Here is a 22,315-nt window from a genome sequence, read left to right as displayed (position 1 = left end):
CTCGAAGTAATTCCGAGTCTCACGGCATGTATACCTCGCGGACAGTGCCCCGTAAGGATGCCCACGAAATTTGAGAGAAGACATTTTGTCATCCCCAGGATATCCCTCGAATGCCTCCTATCCAAACGTGGCCAGAAGGACTTCGCGACCCTACACGTACGTGTACTTGCCCAGCGCTCGCTGAGTTGGTGCAGAGCCCATCCTTCCAGGAGTAGAGCGCAGGTTGTCAAGGGGATCCCGATCCTCTTCTTTTGCGGGCACATTACCTCACAGGTCCCTTGTCTGGCCAGCTCGTCGGCTTCGCAGTTTCCTGCAATGCCACTGTGACCAGGTACAAAAATTATCTTTATGTCGAAGAATTCTGATGCAATCGAGAGGGAGACCAGGCATTCCGTGACCAGCTTCGAATGCACCATAATAGAGCCTAGGGCCCTAAAGCCGCTTGGCTATCGGAGTAAATATTTACCTTCTTAACAGTTATTACGCAAGTAAGTAGCCAGTCAGCTGCTTCTTTAATTGCGGCCACCTCTGCTTGGAACACACGGCAGTGATCCGGTAGCCTGAATTTGAGTTTGATGGGGAGCTCTTTGCAGAATACTCCTCCTCCAACCCTACCGTCCAGCTTTGAGCCATCCGTGAACAGGTTAACGAGGCCCTGTCCCCAAGTGTTGCCCCCGGTCCACTCCTCACCTAGTGGAATATGGGGGGAGTTGAGCTCTGGGTATTTTATATTTCCTCGTGCAAAGGACGGGCCCCGTCTTAAGAGGACTCACCGATAAGCCGCAGTCTGCTGCCCATTGAACAACTATGTTCAGATATCCCTGCATTAAATCGTACAGGGTATCTATAAACTTTCCTCTAACAATTAATGCTACATCATCCGCGTAGGCAATCACCCTACAGCCCCTCCTCACCAGCTCCTTCAGCAAGTTATTGATAACAATGATCCAGAGAAATGGTGAGAGAGCCCCGCCTTGCGGCGTGTCTCTGTTCACCTGCCGGCGGAGATAGACACCGCCCAACTCTGCCACGACCGTTCTGTCGCTGAGCATTCTGTAGATAATCCTGGAGAGGTCGGCTCCGACCCCCAGCCTACTCAGAGCTTTAGTGATTGCCACCGGGAGAACGTTATTAAAAGCCCCCTCAATGTCGAGGAAGGCGCAACTGCAAGTTCTTTCTGATATAGGGATTCCTCAATATCTTTAACAATTGTGTGCAGAGCAGATTCCACTGATCTGCCTTTACAGTAAGCATGTTGGGTATGAGACAAACGCCCCCGAGGAATTTCGCTCCTTATGTGTAGGTCAATCAACCTCTCAAGGGTTTTCAGCAAAAAAGATGAGAGACTGATTGGCCTAAAATCCTTAGATCTGCAGATGCAAATTTCTGCAGTTGGGCAGGTATGATGCCATCAGGACCAGGCGACTTGAAGGCCCCGAAGGAGCCAATGGCCCAAGCCAAGCGGTACTCATCCAACAGCCAGCCCCGGTTCTGAAGACAGGTTGGTGTACTTCCCAAGCTAGTGCCGCTAAATACCGGATTCGTTGGAAAATGAGCGTCGAGAAGCAGTTTTAGTGCTTCCTCGCCGCTCATCGCCCAACGTCCCGATTCATCCCGCAGGTATCCCAAGGGAGCCGAACTCCTCGTGAGTATTCGTCTGAATCTTGAACACTCATGACAGCCCTCCACGCTTCCACAGAAGTTCCTCCAAGAGTCTCTCTTGGCCTTCCTAATTTCGGACTTATAGATTCCAAGTCCTACTTTATACAGTTCCCATCCTGAGGGAGACTTAGTTCTTTTAGCCCTATTAAAGAGGCGTCTGCACGAGGCCCTAAGCTCAGAGAGCTCTGCTGTCCACCAAGGTGGTTTCTCTTTCTTAGGGAGTGTTCTAAGTGGACAGGAGATTTCTAGAACCTTATTACAAGCTGAAGGGAAGATCTCCACCAGATCATCGATCGCTCCCTCCGAGAGATCTAAATTTTCCCTGGGTGCTTCGGGGAGAAGGTTCAGCAGATTCCTGCCGTAAATATTCCAGTTCGTTCTCCTCAGATCCCTGTAGGAGGGTCTTTTTGGACGAGTTTCAGTGAGAGAAAATTTAATATACCTGTGATCCGAGAAGGAGTGGGTGTTAAGCACCCTCCAATCGGAAATTCGGTTTAACAGTGAGGAGGAGGCCAGAGTAAGATCCAGCACCTCTTCCCTGGTTGCGGTATTGAAAGTGGGGTCCTTACCCCTGTTGCAAATAAACAAATCTTCGTTTAAAATAAAATCAAAAAGTGACTCACCTCTTGCATTTATGTTGGAACTTCCCCAACAGGTATGGTGGGAGTTTGCATCCGTCCCTACAATAACGCCGGTTTTCCTGCGCCTCGCTTCAGCCAGGGCTTCCCTCAGCATCATCGGAGGTGGCTCCACCTCGTCCTCATGCGCCATATTCATTTTTTTTTGTTTTTTATATTCATTTTATTCAATTAATAGTCTAAAAATACAGTATTTCTTACAGACTATGAAAACAAATTAATGCTAAATTAATTAATCAAAGTAAAATTAAACTTATAGTTAACTAGCTTCAATTTTAATGAGTAAAAAGAAAAAAATAAAATTTCTTATAACTTACAGAGAGGATTAATTCATTTTAGAAAGTCAAGAAATACAAAGTTTCTTACTGACTACAATAGAACTAAGAGTATTTATATAGAAGTAGTTGACAAAATTAAAGCTTATTAAACTAAATTAACAAAATATATTAGGTAGTTATTTAGAATTCTTACAAAGGAAGAAATTTTTTAATTGGGCATTAAATACATGTTTCGCTCTGGAAAAGTCTAGATCCAAAAATGAGGCGAGATAGTTAATGTCAGACAGCGTTCTAACAAGAGGTGCTTTGGAACTATATAATGTCCTCCTAACGCCAACATGAAAAATTTTGACACGGCGAAAATTCCTGCAAGGAACATTAAAATGTATTCTTTCAAGATGAAACGGGCAGTCAATTAGTCCATTAACAAGATCGAAAATAAAAGAAACTGACTGAAACGTGCCTCTGTCACTTAATGGACAGAGACTAATCAAACGACAGCGTGAGACGTATGATGGTTTGGGGTCTGAGAAATTGAGTGAATGTAGCGCGAAACGCACAAAAATTTTTTGAACCCTCTCCACTCGATTTATATGAACTGCATGATAAGGCCTCCAAATAAAAGAGGCATAATCTAATTTGGACCGCACAAACGCGGAGTATAAAATCTTAAGAGTATATGGATCAGTGAAGTGCGATGAGTTACGTCTAACAAAGGCGAGCATAGCAAGAGAATTGGAAACGGCATAATTTAGGTGCGTTATAAAATTAAGCTTTGAATCAAAGAAAACCCCTAAATCTTTTATCACATCAGACGAGGCAAGATATGTATAATTGATATGATAAGAGGTGTTGAGGGGGTTTTGAAGCTTAGAAAATGTGATTTTATGACATTTTTCAATATTAAGAAATAGACGATTTATAAGGCACCAGGAAAATAAATTATTCAACTTGGACTGTAGGGCGGCTGAATCACTAGAATTTTTTATTTCAGCGTACACTTTAAGATCATCAGCATAGAGAAGAAAATTAGCAAAGGAAAAACACGAATAAATATCATTAATAAACAAAACAAATAACAAAGGTCCTAAAATACTACCCTGAGGTACACCAGAGGTGGCAGTGTAGTGTTTCGAAGAAACACCATCGACAACTACAGTGCAGCATCTCTTTATTAAATAGGACCGAATCCAATTAAGGAAAGTAGAATGAAAACCGAGACAAGCCAATTTAGTTATTAAAATCGTATGGGAGATTTTATCAAAGGCTTTAGAAAAATCCGTGTATATCACGTCAATTTGGAAACCATTCTGGAAGCCAGCGTGGCAATCATCAGAAAAAACGGATAAGTTAGTTAAGGTAGATCTTGCAGCTACAAAACCATGCTGACGTGGACTAATGAGACGTTTAACACTAAAATATAACTTGTCTTTAACAACGCATTCAAAGAGTTTAGATACCGCAGATAATTTGGAAATTGGTCGGTAATTTACAATATCACTTTTATTACCGCTTTTGAAGATAGGAGTGACTGAAGTCAGCTTCCAATCATCGATAAATATTCCTTCGGCCAAGGATTTGTTAAAAATTAGTTTAAGAGGTTGAACCAAAGAGCGACAATTTTTAAACAAAGTTACAGAGAGCCCGTCTACATCCGAATATAGGCCGACATCAGCCATAGCTTTCTCGCAGGGCCCTCTAGGCTCACAGTCACAATGTCTTCATTGCTAAAATTAGGCAAAATAAATGCATTAAGTTCCTTCCTGAGTCCAGAAATGCCGCTGCTGCTCAGCCACGGTTCCTGAATCAGAACTATATCAACTCCACCTTGTTCAAGGTGGAGCAATAGATTGGCGGACGCCACCTTAGAATGCTGAAGATTTATCTGAAGAATAATCATCTTCGATAATCCTCTCCAGCATCCCAAGGACGGTGTCCTCACTTTCCGAGGCCAGAAGCCTCTCCTCCTCCGCCTTGTCGAAGAATGACCCGATGCTTATGACGGACCCTGGTCGTGATGGAGCGTCACCAGCACTGTCAACCTCCGACTTGACGGAGTCTATCTCCATGTCCACAGGAGCTTCCTCAGCTGTGGGCCCTTCTTCCTCCCGCACCTCCGGATGTGCAGAGGCATCCGCTCTGGCATCGCTTTGGTAGACCTTAAGGACTACCTTTTCGAAACCACAGCTGATAACCCCCTTTGTTTCAGCGAGAGGACCGAGAGACTCTGCATTCAGCAGAATCAGCGCTTGCCGATATGATCTCTCAGTCTTCTCCACCTTAACCACCTTCCAGTTGTACGTGGGGAGTTTCGGGTTGCAGTACGGGAGGATTTCCTCTGAAGTAGAGGGTTCGGAAAGGAGCCAGACACGTGCTCGCGGTCGCATAGGTAGATCCTTTTAATCCACCGCTTTCAGCTTAGCTCCCTTCCATACCTCTCCCACCAAGGCCACTGCCGCCCTGTACATAGTAGCCGACCGTTCGTCAGCGCAAACAATTCTTTTAAATGTGCCGTAGGGCCATCCGGCACTCTCACAGCAGGGGGGAGGGGGGTCCAGGGTTTTCCCTTACTACCCTCATGAAGACAGCGGAGATGGCGGACGCTACTCTCTTCCATTCCTCCCTGGAAATGGCGTCGTCCTCCCTACCGCTGTCCATGACTCCAAGAGTGATGTGGCCTGCCTGTTTAGCGACTTCGCTAAATGATTTGGGCAGACCGCCATCAGTTCTGGGTCTCTTTTCGAGGGAAACATCCTCCTCCTGGCAACCCCAAAGCCCCCGGAAAACTGATGGAGGACCCCTTGCGGGTACTGGCCACCCCATCCAGTGCTGCTAAATTAGGAGACGCAGCCGGTTCCGACTGCGGCCTCCTACCTACCATAAGCGGATTCCCGCTTGTGACCCCCACGTTCTTGCTGGAAGTCGGTTCCGATTTCGCCCCTCCTGTCCTACGAGAGATGGTTTTAGGACTCGGTTCCGAGTTCCCGTTACTATTTGAGGTTTTTGTTGTTTGTTTTGTTGTGTTTGTTGAATTGGTGTTCATGTTTTATATTAAGTGGGTCCCCACTCGAAGCCGCTATCCAAAGCCCGTCGAAGTGTAGTCGTCCCTTAGAGGTCGCATGGTTGTCTATGCCGCGGCAGGGAGGCCATGCGAGCTTTGACGCATGCCCTCATAAGGCATGCGTTCAGAGCCAGACCGGTCGCAAAGACGGGAGTCATCTCAACCGCACCTACACCGCCAACCCAATGGCGACGGGCTTGGAACGTACTCCGAGGCCTGCCAGGGTTTTAACGGGGCGGGGGCGGTTACGGCATTAGCCCACCAGCTATTTCTGTTAAGTTTCACCCTAACACACTCAGGTGGCAGAATGCCGCAACCACCAGCAAAGGGTCAGAAAGATTCCAAATCGTAAAAAAAAGAGAAGATCCAAAGACGAAAGCAGGGAGTCGTCACCGTTCAGGTTGTCGGAAAGGCCGTTCAGGCCGCAGATCATTTGGCGCTATCCAGGGTGCACCACGCGGAGGCGACCTGCTTTGCACCCCTATGATCTCAATACGAGCAGCGCCTCCAGAATTGGGAAGGACCTCTCCGAGCCGTTTGATACCAAACGAGGTTTCAGACAGGGTGACTCGTTGTCGTGTGACTTATTTAACCTGATGTTGGAAAGGATCGGACCAAGAAATGAGCACGAAATTTCCACGGATTGTGCAGTTATTGCCATCGTTTTGTTCCAGGATTCTCAAATATTACCCGGTGTCTCCACAATCTCACTAAGAGGAGATAGTGTGGCACAAGGAACAAGAGGAAGGGATCCAGCAGCTGAAATAGCTTCTTTGTACTGCACCTATGCTAGCGTATTCTGTCGCGACAGGAAAGTCCATTGTGGATACAAATGCTAGCGCATACAGAATAGAGGGAGTACTGTTACAGACCATAAATGTTCCAGAAAAGGTGAACGCTTGCTATAGCAGAGTCCTCGGAGATGAATTACTGCGTGACCAGACGAAAACTGTTAGCTGTAGTTTGAGTGCGTTAAACATTTCCACATATGCTTGTACGGTGAATGATTGCAGTTAAGAACAGACCATGCAGTAAGATGTTTACTCTAGCTAAGGTATCCGGAGGAACAAATTGCACGTTGGATAGAAAGGCTGCAAAAGTCTGACTTCAGGAACAGGCATCGAAAATGGGAACAACATGGAAATGCTGATGCACTATCTCGCAACTTGTTTCTATTGAGTGTAAGCATTGTTCGAAAGACGTCTAATGCAGTAACAACCCGATGATTTTTGTGCCTCCACCGCTACGCTACCGCATCTAGTTATTGTTCCCGCATTTTCGCTTTCAATTTGTGCTCTTTTGATTGCTTTTCAAAGTAAGTACACATTAAACTTGCAAATCGGTTAAATAACATCGTGCAAACGTAAAAGAGTAGGTTGCGGAAGATCATAACGCTTCCTTTGGAATACAACATGTGTTATGCAGCCAAGTTCAAATCTACCTAAGCTTAAGCTCCCCTGCTTTAATGACAAGTATTCAGAATATCGCGAGACTTGACCAGCATTAAAAAATTCAACCACTTGCGGAATTGGCAGCAGCAAGCGAAAACGATCTAAATGTTTTGGATGGCTAAAGGGTCATTATGGAAATAAGACTCATTTTTTGGAAAATATTCCATCCCTGTTTGAATTACCGGTTGGTGCAAAAACAAACAGTATTTAGGCTAAGAGTCTAATCGGTAAGGCTTCAGGTATTTTTGGCTATCTGTTGTTATTGTTATAGCAGTATACTAAACCCTGTCCGTGCAAATAGATTACCGGTCGTCTTCGTCGTCTTCCAGAGGGAGACGAATGCTAGATGAGTGAGTTTGACGGGCATGTGAAAAGGTGGTTAGTATCGTCCGGGGTACCAATTATCCGAGTAGTAGAACACTGTCTGAAGTAGAGAGCGGCATTAACAATAACTGTAACGATTTCCGGAAAGGTAGTTTGCGAAGTTGTTATTAGAGCTTTGTCAGTAGTTCACACATTTTTAATTGCTGAAATCACGGATGAAATAATAATCGGCGTAGATTTCATGGTGCTGCATGGATTTACATTGACTTTAGGTAAAAGGGCTCTGTCGGGTCAGAATATACAGATACTCCTGAGCGCCCGCTATGAGCCCAGTGTACAGTCAAGTCCTTAAGTCACCGTCAACGGATTCTGCCAAAATCTGAAGCAGTCATATGGGATAATGTGGAAGGGGGCTGTGGGACAGGCGAAGTGTAGATCGTAAAATCTGCTGAGGAGACGGCGAACATAATCGTGGGAAGAGCTCTAGTGAAGACGGGAAAAGACACGAGAGTTGCAGTAAGGGTCCTAAATAATTTCAATTTAACAGTTATTTCGGGTAAAGGATCTGTTATGGGGAAATTCCGGGCTGCAGAAGCATTAGTAAACAGCGATGGACCACAACAGGAAAGGAAAGTATTCCATATTCCAGGAAGCAGGAAGAAACACCTCCGATTTCATACGGATTTGATTCCAGGAAGTAAGAAGGGTAGGGAGAACGAAAGATAACAGATTGCTAGAAAAACACGACTACCTATTCAACGGCGACTGTGGAAAGTCTGGAAGAACTGCCAGCGTGAAACATCGAATATATACAGAGATGCAAAGCAAATTCTGAATGAAGTCACGAAAAAGGACGGCTTCCCATCACCAGAAATATATGACACTCTCAACACTTTATCCGGCGCGAAATAATTTCCCACTCTTGATCGAAGAAGTGGTTAGTGGCTGGTGGAAATTGAAGATTGTGATCGTGAGAAGACAGACTTCATCATAGGAAATGGATTGTGGCAGTTTTCTATGATGCCTTTCGGATTATGTCACGCACGAGCTACCTTTGAGCACGTTCTGAGTGAACTGTACTGGAAAACGTGTTTGGTCTATCTGGATGGACTCATTATCATGACTAAAAATTATGAAAATTATCATGAGTAAAATAAAAAGTCCTTCTGCGCATCGCCTGCGTGGGATTACGATTGATTCCAAAGAAGTGTGCCTTGTTTAAAACAGAAGTCACGTATAAGGTGACAACAAAAGGCATCAAGACAGATGAAAATAAAATGAAGGCAGTAAAAGATTGAGGGTGGAGGATGGAAAGTGACAGATCGCCATTCACTTGGGAGTGGCCAGGACGATTCTTCTACATATGGTTAAAGCAGCTCACAATTTCCGGGATTAGCCCAAGTATCCTCTGGGTAGCTTCCGAACACCCGTTCGCGATCGAGCTAACGTGAGACGGCGAGGCATTCCAGGATAGCTGGTTGTGCTCTGGGTTTGGGACCCGTCACTTAAAAATCCCACCCAATGAAAAGATTAAAAAAGCCTCGGATGAGAACTTCCTACACTAATGCCTACCCCGGCAAACGAATTCAACCCCGATTTGAGGGCGTGCACCTCGAACGACCGGTCCGTTAATGAGGAAGGTGCCTCTGAGAGTAAAGGCTGACCTCACTGCCATTCAAGAGATGCGATGGACGGGACAAGGAAAGAAAAACATAGGACTTTGTGACGTCCATTCCCATGGCAGCCGGTTCTACGTTACCGGAATGACTCGGGTTTTTATTCCCGACCAAGGGCTGCCGCCCCAGTACACTAGCCCTGTCTAGTGCACCGTATTTTACCCCAAACCTGTCGTCACAGGAGCAACTCATTGCAGCCAGTTTGCTCCAAATACTTCTCTTCCGGGCTGGCGTCGAACCCAACCCCGGACCTGAAGTATTTTACTGCTGCATTTGCCACAAACGGCTCCACCCGAACTCCACCTCGGTTAGGTGTAACCAGTGCAACGGGTGGTGCCATCTTAAGACCTGTTCAGGCCTTAAGACTCACAGGGAGTGGTCCACAAGGTATGTGGCCACGTGTTGCTCCCGCCCACAGGCGGCCACCGCCTCTACGGCTACACTGCCCTCAGTGCCGGCACATCACACTGCCGCCACTAACAACACCTCAACGGCCAGGAGCCCCCAAGAGCAACACGACTCCCTCTCCAACCCACAACCCTCCTGCTCCTACCCCAGTGCGGGGACAAACCAGCAGCTCTTGGTCCCCCGCACAGTCTGCTCCGTGTGCCAGACCGTAGTACCTCGGAACCTGACAACTGTCCAATGCAGTTCTTGCAGTGGCTGGTGTCACTTTCGGAGGTGCTCCGGCCTGCACACCACCCGTGAGTGGACACGCGACTACGTTGCCCCCTGCTGCAGAGCTCTGCACCCGCAACCGCCCTCCGTGGCGCGGCCACCCGACAACATCAGGCCACTCCCCATTTTGCGGAACGCGCAGCAGGACCAACGCAGACAACATCACGCATCCCTCACCCCCCGAATTACGACGACCCTCCCGCGAAGCTTCAAGCTTTTGCAACTGAACTGCAACGGACTAACGAGTAAGATTGACGAGATAGTCGACTTCATGAGTCGGTTCGGAATTAAGATAGCTGCGGTCCAAGAGACAAAACTGCACGCTAGCTCCCCCCTGATTACCAGGGACGGCTATAACGTGCACCGAAAGGACCGCGAGCGAGACAACGGTGGTGGCCTAGCGTTCATAGTACACCATTCAGTGCAGTATCGTCTTATTGATGAAGGCATCGACCGCAGGGACAGCACCTTAGAACGTCAAGGTATAGCTGTCCGGTCAGGCGATGCCGAGCTTGAAATTTACAACATTTACATACCCCCTGTCACCTGCTGCCCGGCAGGATATCTCCCCGATATTGGTGCGCTCATCAGGGGAGAAAACCGATTGGTAGTAGGTGACTTTAACGCGCATCACGATCTTTGACATTCAAGCCTGCCAACTGATCGTAGGGGACAGCTGTTGGCAGAGCAGATAGACGATTCGACGTTCAGCACTGTAAACGACGACGCCCCCACTAGGGTAGTGGGCAATTGTAGCAGCTCGCCTGACATAACAATTGCTAGCGCTGGACTGATAAATAGCATAACCTGGCGACCTATGCTATCGCTTGCATCAGACCACTTGCCCATTATCATCTCGATCGAGAGACCCGCCGATTTTGTTTCCGCGGATCACCGGTCATATATCAACTTTAACAAAGCTGATTGGACCAGATTCGCGGAATTTACTGAGAACATCTTCGCAGCCCTACCCACTCCCACAGATGTGCGCGCAGGCGAACGCGCATTCCGCAAGGCGATTACAGCCGCCGCGGCTCGCTTCATACCTGCTGGACGGATCTGGGAATTACGTCCCAATTTCCCAGCCGAAGCAGCCGTTATGGCAAACGAGCGTGACCGTCTACGCCAGGCCGATCCCGGGGATCCTCGTATAAAGGATCTCAATTTGGAGATCCGGCAACTGGTCACCCAACATAAGCGGACCAAATGGGTAGAGCATCTGAAGTCCTGTAACTTCCCCTCTGGTGTGAGCAAGCTCTGGTCCACCGTAAGGTCCCTGTCGAACCCGACGAAGCACAACGACAAGGTGGATATCACCTTCAACGGTCGTACTTCGTCGGACCCGAAGAGATGCGCGAGCTACTTTAGCCGGCAATTTATATTGCATCCTCCGGTCGACAGATCCAAACGTTGTGCCACCAGACGGCTGCACAAACTGCCCTACAACAGTGCACCGCTTACTTTCACCAGCGACGAGGTTCAGGGGGCCATCAAACACATGAAACCATCAAAAGCCATTGGCCCCGACGGACTAAACATGCTGATGCTGAAAAAGCTGGGTCCATTGGGAGTAGAATATCTCACAAAGGTCTTCAACCTGTCTATGGCCACTCTCATCATTCCTGATAAGTGGAAATTAGGGAGGTTGGTCCCACTACTGAAGCCTGGGAAACCCGCCAACCAAGGGGAGTCTTATCGTCCGATAACTCTCCTTTCCCCAGTAGTGAAGACACTTGAGGCCCTTCTACTCCCACTCCTCACTCAACACCTGACTCCAGCCCCACACCAGCATGGTTTCCGTAGAGTGCACAGTACCACCACGGCACTCACCGTCATAAACACCCAGGTAAACCGCGGCCTTAACCAAAACCGCCCCTGCGAGAGGACTGTCCTAGTAGCGTTGGACCTACAAAAGGCTTTCGACACAGTCAGCCACGCCACGCTACTAGATGACATTTTACAGTCGACACTCCCGCCAGGGCTGAAGAGGTGGACCGCGAACTACCTGAGTGGTCGTCACTCATCGGTAGTATTTCGAGACCAAACCTCAAAACAGAGAAAAATAAAGCAAGGAGTACCGCAAGGTGGTGTCCTTTCACCCTTGCTTTTTAATTTCTATATTTCGAAACTCCCCCAGCCACCAGAGGGAGTCTCACTGGTCTCATATGCCGACGACTGCACGATAATGGCGTCGGGCAATGACATTGATGGCCTATGCTCAAAAGTAAACAACTACCTCGCCCGCCTTTCTCGCTTCTTCACTGCGAGAAACCTACAACTTTCTCCCACTAAATCCACGGCGACCCTTTTTACCACCTGGACAAAGGAGGTCAAGCTGCCACTTCAGGTACACGTCGACGATACCCCAATTCCGACGATAAACAACACCAGAATTTTGGGAGTCACCTTTGACAGCTTGCTCTCCTTCTCGGCGCACACAACCGCTATTGCAACGAGAGTACAGAATCGCAACAAGGTCATCAAGTCGCTTGCCGGCAGCACTTGAGGCAAAGACAAAGAAATGTTGATGTCGACTTTCAAAGCAATAGGCCGACCGGTTCTGAACTATGCCGCGCCTGTCTGGTCGCCTGGAACCAGTGATACGCAATGGACGAAGCTTCAGACCTGCCAGAATACTGCCATCAGGACCGCGACAGGATGTCTCCTGATGTCCCCTATCCACCATTTACATGACGAGGCGCACATGCTCCCGGTTAAGGAGCATAATAAAATGCTCGGCAAGCAGTTTCTGCTTGGGTGTCACCGTAGGCCTCACCCATGCAGACACCTGCTCGAGCCTGAGCCACCTCCCAGGCACATCAGGAGACACTTCCTCAACTACGTGGACGAGATCCAGGACAAAACTGACAGACCTCTCCAGGATCAGACAGTATACAGACAGGCTATTAACGACATTCATCGGGAGACACTTACCACCTTCCTAAACTCCCGACCCCCGAATGCCGTTATCGGAGTCCAACCACCACCTATCGCAGACGAAGAGCTCCAGCTTCCTCGAGAGTCCCGCGTAATCTTGGCTCAATTACGTTCTGGATATTGTAGCAGGTTAAACTCCTACCTATCCAGAATCGACCCCGACATACTAAACATATGTCCTGCATGTGAAGGTACCCCGCACGACACTAACCACCTCTTCACATGCCCCATCAAACCCACTCATCTAACACCTCTCTCCCTCTGGACCCAACCCGTCGAAACTGCCAGTTTCCTGGGCCTACCGTTAGATGAGCTAGACGAAGACGACCGGTAATTTACACGACACTGACAGGGCGAAGATACTGCTACAACAACAACAACAACTTTGTGACGTCTACTGCAGCTGCCACGTAAAGAAGCGCAAACTCGATGTTGGATTTGTTGCGCGGGAGAGACTTCGTCGCCAAGTACTGTCTTTCACTCCGGTGGACGAGCGTCTCGCAATAATCCGCATAAAAGGCTATCGCGCTCATATGCGCCCACGCCCCGACAGAAGAGAAGGACGATGCGACCAAAGATTCCTTCTATGAGCGCTTGGAACGTTCCTATGAGCGCTGCCCCCACCACGACATAAAAATCGTGCTTGGCGACTTCAACGCCAGGGTGGGCAAGGAGGGAATTTTTGGTGCCACTGTCGGAAAATTCAGCATGCGCAACGAAACATCCGGGAACTCACAGAGGCTGATCAACTACGTCGGGGCCCGAAACATGGTAATCTGTAGCACCAAATTCTACCATAAAAAGATAGCCTGGTTGTCTCCTGATCGAAAAACGTGAAACCAGATCGATCATGTTGTGATATATGGAAGGCACGCTTCAAGTGTATTAGATGTACGTACGATCCGAGGACCCAACATCGACTCGGATCATTACCTTGTTGCAGCCAAGCTGAACACACGCCTCTGCGCAGCAAACAACGTACATCTACCTGTGCAAAGCTTGTTCAACACCGAAGAGCTGCAATCCCAACAGACAGCCAGAAGATTCGACACTCGACTCTCACTCGTGCTCTCAGAGCGTACCGCCTAGCAAATCCGCATGCACGAGCAATGGAGCAACATTTGTGGTTCTCTAGCGAGGCCGAAAAAACACTTGGTACGGCGAGGAATGTCATGCAGTTGCAAAAAGAAAAACTGCTGCCTATAGAGCCACGTTGCGATCGGGCGCAACGTGGCAATGTGGGATCCCTACCAAGAGGAAGAGAGACATATTATCGAGCAGAAGAAACGAAAGGCCGAAATGCGTGAGTGCGAGAAGCTTGAGATGCTGGCCAATAGGAACAACCCCCGAAATTTCTACCAGAAAGTTCGGCGGCTTACAAAAGGTTTTAAGACCGGGGCATTTTCCTGAAAAAAAAAACAAAGACGGCGATCTGGTTACTGACATCCAGAGCAATCCTTAATTATGAAGGGAACACTTCTCGAACCTGTTAAATAGTGATAGCTGTGCATGTCACAGAGAATGTGAAATTTTCGTTCGGCTACCGAACCATGACGAGGTAAGAAAAGCGATAACGCAGCTAACGAACAATAAAGCCGCGGGCGCCGACGGACTTCCAGCTGAGCTATTCAACCATGGCGGTGAGGAGCTGGTAAGGTGCATGCATCAGCTTCTATGCAAAATATGGTCGGATGAAAGCATGCCTGCAGATTGAAATTTAAGTGTGCTCTACCCAATCCATAAGAAGGGTGATCCGGACATCTGTGCGAATTATCGCGGGATTAGTCTTCTAAATAACGCCTATAAAGTTCTAGTGAGCGTATTGTGTGAAAGGGTGAAGCCCACCGTCAACTAACTAATTGGATCTTATCAGTGTGGCTTTAGACGTGGAAAGTCTACCATCGACCAAATATTCACAATACGCCAAATCTTGGAAAAAACCCACACAAGGAGAATCGACACACACCATTTTATCGTCGATTTCAAAGCTGCATTCGACTCTATGGAAAGGAGTTACCTGTATGCCGCGATGTCTGAATGTCTAGGTTAGGTAAGGTAGTGATGGTTGCCCATCCTTTGTGATACCATTGCAAGAGGGTGAAGGAAAAAAGGGGAGAAAAGGAAGGGATGGAGAATGGTGAGTGTTTGTGGACTACGAACGGTGACTAGTCTGCGGTTAACCTCTTTATGCTGCTGATGAAGTTCATCACATTTTTGTTATCAACACCTGCTATATCAGCAGGCGCAGAAAACAAGTGAGAACCAAGATGCTTGAATCTTAGTCCCGCGAAAGCTGGGCAGCTAAGGAACAGGTGCTGAGATGATTCCACCTCATCCTCCATACAGCTGACGCAAAAAGGTCTCGAAGTAATTCCGAGTCTCACGGCATGTATACCTCGCGGACAGTGCCCCGTAAGGATGCCCACGAAATTTGAGAGAAGACATTTTGTCATCCCCAGGATATCCCTCGAATGCCTCCTATCCAAACGTGGCCAGAAGGACTTCGCGACCCTACACGTACGTGTACTTGCCCAGCGCTCGCTGAGTTGGTGCAGAGCCCATCCTTCCAGGAGTAGAGCGCAGGTTGTCAAGGGGATCCCGATCCTCTGCTTTTGCGGGCACATTACCTCACAGGTCCCTTGTCTGGCCAGCTCGTCGGCTTCGCAGTTTCCTGCAATGCCACTGTGACCAGGTACAAAAATTATCTTTATGTCGAAGAATTCTGATGCAATCGAGAGGGAGACCAGGCATTCCGTGACCAGCTTCGAATGCACCATAATAGAGCCTAGGGCCCTAAAGCCGCTTGGCTATCGGAGTAAATATTTACCTTCTTAACAGTTATTACGAAAGTAAGTCGCCAGTCAGCTGCTTCTTTAATTGCGGCCACCTCTGCTTGGAACATACGGCAGTGATCCGGTAGCCTGAATTTGAGTTTGATGGGGAGCTCTTTGCAGAATACTCCTCCTCCAACCCTACCGTCCAGCTTTGAGCCATCCGTGAACAGGTTAGCGAGGCCCTGTCCCCAAGTGTTGCCCCCGGTCCACTCCTCACCTAGTGGAATATGGGGGGAGTTGAGCTCTGGGTATTTTATATTTCCTCTTGCAAAGGACGGGCCCCGTCTTAAGAGGATTCACCGATAAGCCGCAGTCTGCTGCCCATTGAACAACTATGTTCAGATATCCCTGCATTAAATCGTACAGGGTATCTATAAACTTTCCTCTTACAATTAATGCCACATCATCCGCGTAGGCAATCACCCTACAGCCCCTCCTCACCAGCTCCTTCAGCAAGTTATTGATAACAATGATCCAGAGAAATGGTGAGAGAACCCCGCCTTGCGGCGTGCCTCTGTTCACCTGCCGGCGGAGATAGACACCGCCCAACTCTGCCACGACCGTTCTGTCGCTGAGCATTCTGTAGATAATCCTGGAGAGGTCGGCTCCGACCCCCAGCCTACTCCGAGCTTTAGTGATTGCCTCCGGGAGAGCGTTATTAAAAGCCCCCTCAATGTCGAGGAAGGCGCAACTGCAAGTTCTTTCTGATATAGGGATTCCTCAATCTGCCTTTACAGTAAGCATGTTGGGTATGAGACAAACGCCCCCGAGGAATTTCGCTCCTTATGTGTAGGTCAATCAACCTCTCAAGGGTTTTCAGCAAAAAAGATGAGAGACTGATTGGCCTAAAATCCTTAGATCTGCAGATGCAGATTTCTGCAGTTGGGCAGGTATGATGCCATCAGGACCAGGCGACTTGAAGGCCCCGAAGGAGCCAATGGCCCAAGCCAAGCGGTACTCATCCAACAGCCAGCCCCGGTTCTGAAGACAGGTTGGTGTACTTCCCAAGCTAGTGCCGCTAAATACCGGATTCGTTGGAAAATGAGCGTCGAGAAGCAGTTTTAGTGCTTCCTCGCCGCTCATCGCCCAACGTCCCGATTCATCCCGCAGGTATCCCAAGGGAGCCGAACTCCTCGTGAGTATTCGTCTGAATCTTGAACACTCATGACAGCCCTCCACGCTTCCACAGAAGTTCCTCCAAGAGTCTCTCTTGGCCTTCCTAATTTCGGACTTATAGATTCCAAGTCCTACTTTATACAGTTCCCATCCTGAGGGAGACTTAATTCTTTTAGCCCTATTAAAGAGGCGTCTGCACGAGGCCCTAAGCTCAGAGAGCTCTGCTGTCCACCAAGGTGGTTTCTCCTTCTTAGGGAGTGTTCTAAGTGGACAGGAGCTTTCTAGAGCCTTATTACAAGCTGAAGGGAAGATCTCCACCAGATCATCGATCGCTCCCTCCGAGAGATCTAAATTTTCCCTGGGTGCTTCGGGGAGAAGGTTCAGCAGATTCCTGCCGTAAATATTCCAGTTCGTTCTCCTCAGATCCCTGTAGGAGGGTCTTTTTGGACGAGTTTCAGTGAGAGAAAATTTAATATACCTGTGATCCGAGAAGGAGTGGGTGTTAAGCACCCTCCAATCGGAAATTCGGTTTAACAGTGAGGAGGAGGCCAGAGTAAGATCCAGCACCTCTTCCCTGGTTGCGGTATTGAAAGTGGGGTCTTTACCCCTGTTGCAAATAAACAAATCTTCGTTTAAAATAAAATCAAAAAGTGACTCACCTCTTGCATTTATGTTGGAACTTCCCCAACAGGTATGGTGGGAGTTTGCATCCGTCCCTACAATAACGCCGGTTTTCCTGCACCTCGCTTCAGCCAGGGCTTCCCTCAGCATCATCGGAGGTGGCTCCACCTCGTCCTCATGCGCCATATAGGCCGACATCAGCCATAGCTTTCCCGCAGGGCCCTCTAGGCTCACAGTCACAATGTCTTCATTGCTCAAATTAGGCAAAATAAATGCATTAAGTTCCTTCCTGAGTCCAGAAATGCCGCTGCTGCTCAGCCACGGTTCCTGAATCAGAACTATATCAACTCCACCTTGAACAAGGTGGAGCAATAGATTGGCGGACGCCACCTTAGAATGCTGAAGATTTATCTGAAGAATAATCATCTTCGATAATCCTCTCCAGCATCCCAAGGACGCTGTCCTCACTTTCCGAGGCCAGAAGCCTCTCCTCCTCCGCCTTGTCGAAGAATGACCCGATGCTTATGACGGACCCTGGTCGTAATGGAGCGTCACCAGCACTGTCAACCTCCGACTTGACGGAGTCTATCTCCATGTCCACAGGAGCTTCCTCAGCTGTGGGCCCTTCTTCCTCCCGCACCTCCGGATGTGCAGAGGCATCCGCTCTGGCATCGCTTTGGTAGACCTTAAGGACTACCTTTTCGAAACCATAGCTGATAACCCCCTTCGTTTCAGCGAGAGGACCGAGAGACTCTGCATTCAGCAGAATCAGCGCTTGCCGATATGATCTCTCAGTCTTCTCCACCTTAACCACCTTCCAGTTGTGCGTGGGGAGTTTCGGGTTGCAGTACGGCGCAAACAATTCTTTTAAACGTGTCGTAGGGCCATCCGGCACTCTCACAGCAGGGGGGAGGGGGGTCCAGGGTTTTCCCTTACTACCCTCATGAAGACAGCGGAGATGGCGGACGCTACTCTCTTCCATTCCTCCCTGGAAATGGCGTCGTCCTCCCTACCGCTGTCTATGACTCCAAGAGTGATGTGGCCTGCCTGTTTAGCGACTTCGCTAAATGATTTGGGCAGACCGCCATCAGTTCTGGGTCTCTTTTCGAGGGAAACATCCTCCTCCTGGCAACCCCAAAGCCCCCGGAAAACTGATGGAGGACCCCTTGCGGGTACTGGCCACCCCATCCAGTGCTGCTAAATTAGGAGACGCAGCCGGTTCCGCCTGCGGCCTCCTACCTACCATAAGCGGATTCCCGCTTGTGACCCCCACGTTCTTGCTGGAAGTCGGTTCCGATTTCGCCCCTCCTGTCCTACGAGAGATGGTTTTAGGACTCGGTTCCGAGTTCCCGTTACTATTTGAGGTTTTTGTTGTTTGTTTTGTTGTGTTTGTTGAATTGGTGTTCATGTTTTATATTAAGTGGGACCCCACTCGAAGCCGCTATCCAAAGCCCGCCGAAGTGTAGTCGTCCCTTAGAGGTCGCATGGTTGTCTATGCCGCGGCAAGGAGGCCATGCGAGGTTTGACGCATGCCCTCATAAGGCATGCGTTCAGAGCCTCGCAAAGACGGGAGTCATCTCAACCGCACCTACACCGCCAACCCAATGGCGACGGGCTTGGAACGTACTCCGAGGCCTGCCAGGGTTTTAACGGGGCGGGGGCGGTTACGGCATTATCCCACCAGCTATTTCTGTTAAGTTTCACCCTAACACACTCAGGTGGCAGAATGCCGCAACCACCAGCAAAGGGTCAGAAAGATTCCAAATCGTAAAAAAAAAGAGAAGATCCAAAGACGAAAGCAGGGAGTCGTCACCGTTCAGGTTGTCGGAAAGGCCGTTCAGGCCGCAGATCATTTGGCGCTATCCAGGGTGCACCACGCGGAGGCGACCTGCTTTGCACCCCTATGATCTCAAAACGAGCAGCGCCTCCAGAATTGGGAAGGACCTCTCCGAGCCGTTTGATACCAAACGAGGTTTCAGACAGGGCGACTCGTTGTCGTGTGACTTATTTAACCTGATGTTGGAAAGGATCGTACGAGTCACAGAACTTAATCGCTTAGGCACAATATTTTATAAGAGCGTACAATTGTTGACGTATGCCGATGATATTGACATCATCGGCCTTATCAATCGCGCTGTTAGTTCTGCCTTCTCCAAACTGGATAAAGAGGCAAAGCGAATGGGTCTGGTGGTGAAAGAGGACAAAACAAAGTACCTCCTGTCTTCAAACAAACAGTCGGCGTACTCGCGTATCGGCACCCACGTCACTATTGACAGTTATAATTTCGAGGTTGTAAAGGACTTGGAGGATGGTTCCATGTGTAGAAGTCCACGCAAGTGGGGAAAGTTACTGATCGCCATTCACTTGGGAGTGGCCAGGACGATTCTTCTACATATGGTTCAAGCAGCTCACAACGGCCGGGATTAGCCCACGTATCCTCTGGGTAGCTTCCGAACACCCGTTCGGCAGTGAGCTAACGTGAGAAGGCGAAACATTCCAGGATAGCTGGTTGTGCGCTGGGTTTGGGACCCGCCACTTAAAAATCCCCCCCAATGAAAAGAACTGCAAAGCCTCGGATGAGAACTGCCTTTACTGATGACGACCCCCGCAAACGAAATAAGGAATATGATTTGAGGGCATGCACCTGGAATGTCCGGTCCCTTAATGGGGAAGGTGCCTCTGCCCGGCTGGTTGATGTCCTCGTGAGAGTAAAGGCTGACATCACTGCCATCCAAGAGATGCGATGGACGGGGCAAGGTAAGAAAAACATAGGACCTTGCGACGTCTACTACAGCTGCCATGTAAAGGAGCGCAAATTCGGTGTCGGATTTGTTGTGGGAGAGAGACTTCGTCGCCAAGTACTGTCGTTCACTCCGGTGGACGAGCGTCTCGCAACAATCCGCATCAAAGCGCGTTTTTTTTAACATATCGCTAATTTGCGCCCACGCCCCGACGGAAGAGAAGGACGATGCGACCAAAGATTCCTTCTATGAGCGCTTGGAACGTTCCTATGAGCGCTGCCCCCGCCACGACATAAAAATCGTGCTTGGCGACTTCAACGCCAGGGTGGGCAAGGAGGGAATTTTTGGTCCCACAGTCGGAAAATTCAGCCTGCACAACGAAACATCCGGTAACGGACAGAGGCTGATCGACTTCGCCGGGGCCCGAAACATGGTAGTCTGCAGCACCAGATTCCAGCATAAAAAAATCCACCAAGCTACCTGGCTGTCTCCTGATCGAAAAACGCGAAACCAGATCGATCATGTTGTGATAGATGGAAGACACGCTTCTAGTGTATTAGATGTACGTACGATCTGAGGACCCAACATCGACTCGGATCATTACCTTGTTGCAGCCAAACTGCGCACACGCCTCTGTGCAGCAAAAAACGTACATCTACCTACGCAAAGAATGTTCGACATCGAAAAGCTGCAATCACAACAGACAGCCAGAAGATTCGCCACTCGACTCTCACTCCTGCTCTCGGAGAGCACTGCCCAACACACCGGCATGCGCGAGCAATGGAGCAACATTTCTCGCTCCCTACGTACCGCCGCCGAAGAAGAAATCGGATTCCGGCGAGCCCGAAAAAACAATTGGTACGACGAGGAATGTCATGCTGCCGCAGAAAGAAAAGATGCTGCCTATAGAGCCACGCTGCGATCGGGCGCAACGCGAGCCATGTGGGATCGCTACAGAGACCTGAAAAAGGAAGAGAGACGTATTATCCGACAGAAGAAACGAGAGGCCGAAATACGTGAGTGCGAGGAGCTTGAGATGCTGGCCAATAGGAACAACGCCCGAAAATTCTACCAGAAAGTTCGGCGGCTTACAGAAGGTTTTAAGACCGGGGCGTTTTCCTGTAAGAACAAAGACGGCGATCTGGTGACTGACGTACAGAGCAATCTTAAATTATGGAGGGAACACTTCTCGAACCTGTTAAACGGGGACAGCTGCGCATGTCATAGAGAATGTGAAGATCCCGATATCCCAATCGTTGACGACGGAATTGTCGTTCCCTTATCCGACCATGACGAGGTGAGAATAGCAATATCACGGCTAAAGAACAACAAAGCCGCGGGCGCCGACGGACTGCCGGCTGAGCTATTCAAACATGGCGGCGAGGAGCTGGTAAGGTGCATGCATCAACTCCTATGCAAAATATGGTCGGATGAAAGCATGCCTGCCGATTGGAATTTAAGTGTGCTCTGCCCAATCCATAAGAAGGGCGATCCTGCAATTTGTGCCAATTATCGCGGGATTAGTCTTCCAAATAACGCCTATAAAGTTCTAGTGAGCGTATTGTGTGAAAGGGTTAAGCCCACAGTCAACTAACTAATTGGATCTTATCAGTGTGGCTTTAAACGTGGAAAGTCTACCATCGACCAAATATTCACAATACGCCAAATCTTGGAAAAGACCCATGAAAGGAGAATCGACACACACCATCTTTTCGTCGACTTCAAAGCTGCATTCGACAGTACGGAAAGGAGTTACCTGTATGCCGCTATGTCTGAATTTGGTATCCCCGCAAAACTAATACGGCTGTGTAAGATGACGTTGCTCAACACCAGCAGCACCGTCAGAATTGGGAAGGACCTCTCCGAGCCGTTTGATACCAAACGAGGTTTCAGACAGGGTGACTCGCTGTCGTGTGACTTCTTTAACCTGATGTTGGAGAGCATCGTACGAGCCGCAGAACTTAATCGCTCAGGCACAATATTTTATAAGAGCGTACAATTGTTGGCGTATGCCGATGATATTGACATCATCGGCCTTAACAACCGCGCTGTGAGTTCTGCCTTCTCCAAACTGGATAAAGAGGCAAAGCGAATGGGCTTGGTGGTGAACGAGGACAAAACGAAGTACCTCCTGTCTTCAAACAAACAGTCGGCGCACTCGCGTATCGGCACTCACGTCACTGTTGACAGTTATAATTTTGAGGTTGTAAAAGACTTCGTTTATTTAGGAACCAGCATTAACACCGATAACAATGTCAGCCTTGAAATCCAACGTAGAATCTCTCTTGCCAACAAGTG

The sequence above is a fragment of the Anastrepha ludens genome, chromosome X, assembly GCF_028408465.1.
Source record: "Anastrepha ludens isolate Willacy chromosome X, idAnaLude1.1, whole genome shotgun sequence".
Taxonomy (NCBI): domain Eukaryota; kingdom Metazoa; phylum Arthropoda; class Insecta; order Diptera; family Tephritidae; genus Anastrepha; species Anastrepha ludens.
The sequence above is the reverse complement of the archived record's forward strand: the minus strand, read 5'-3'. Positions refer to the sequence as shown.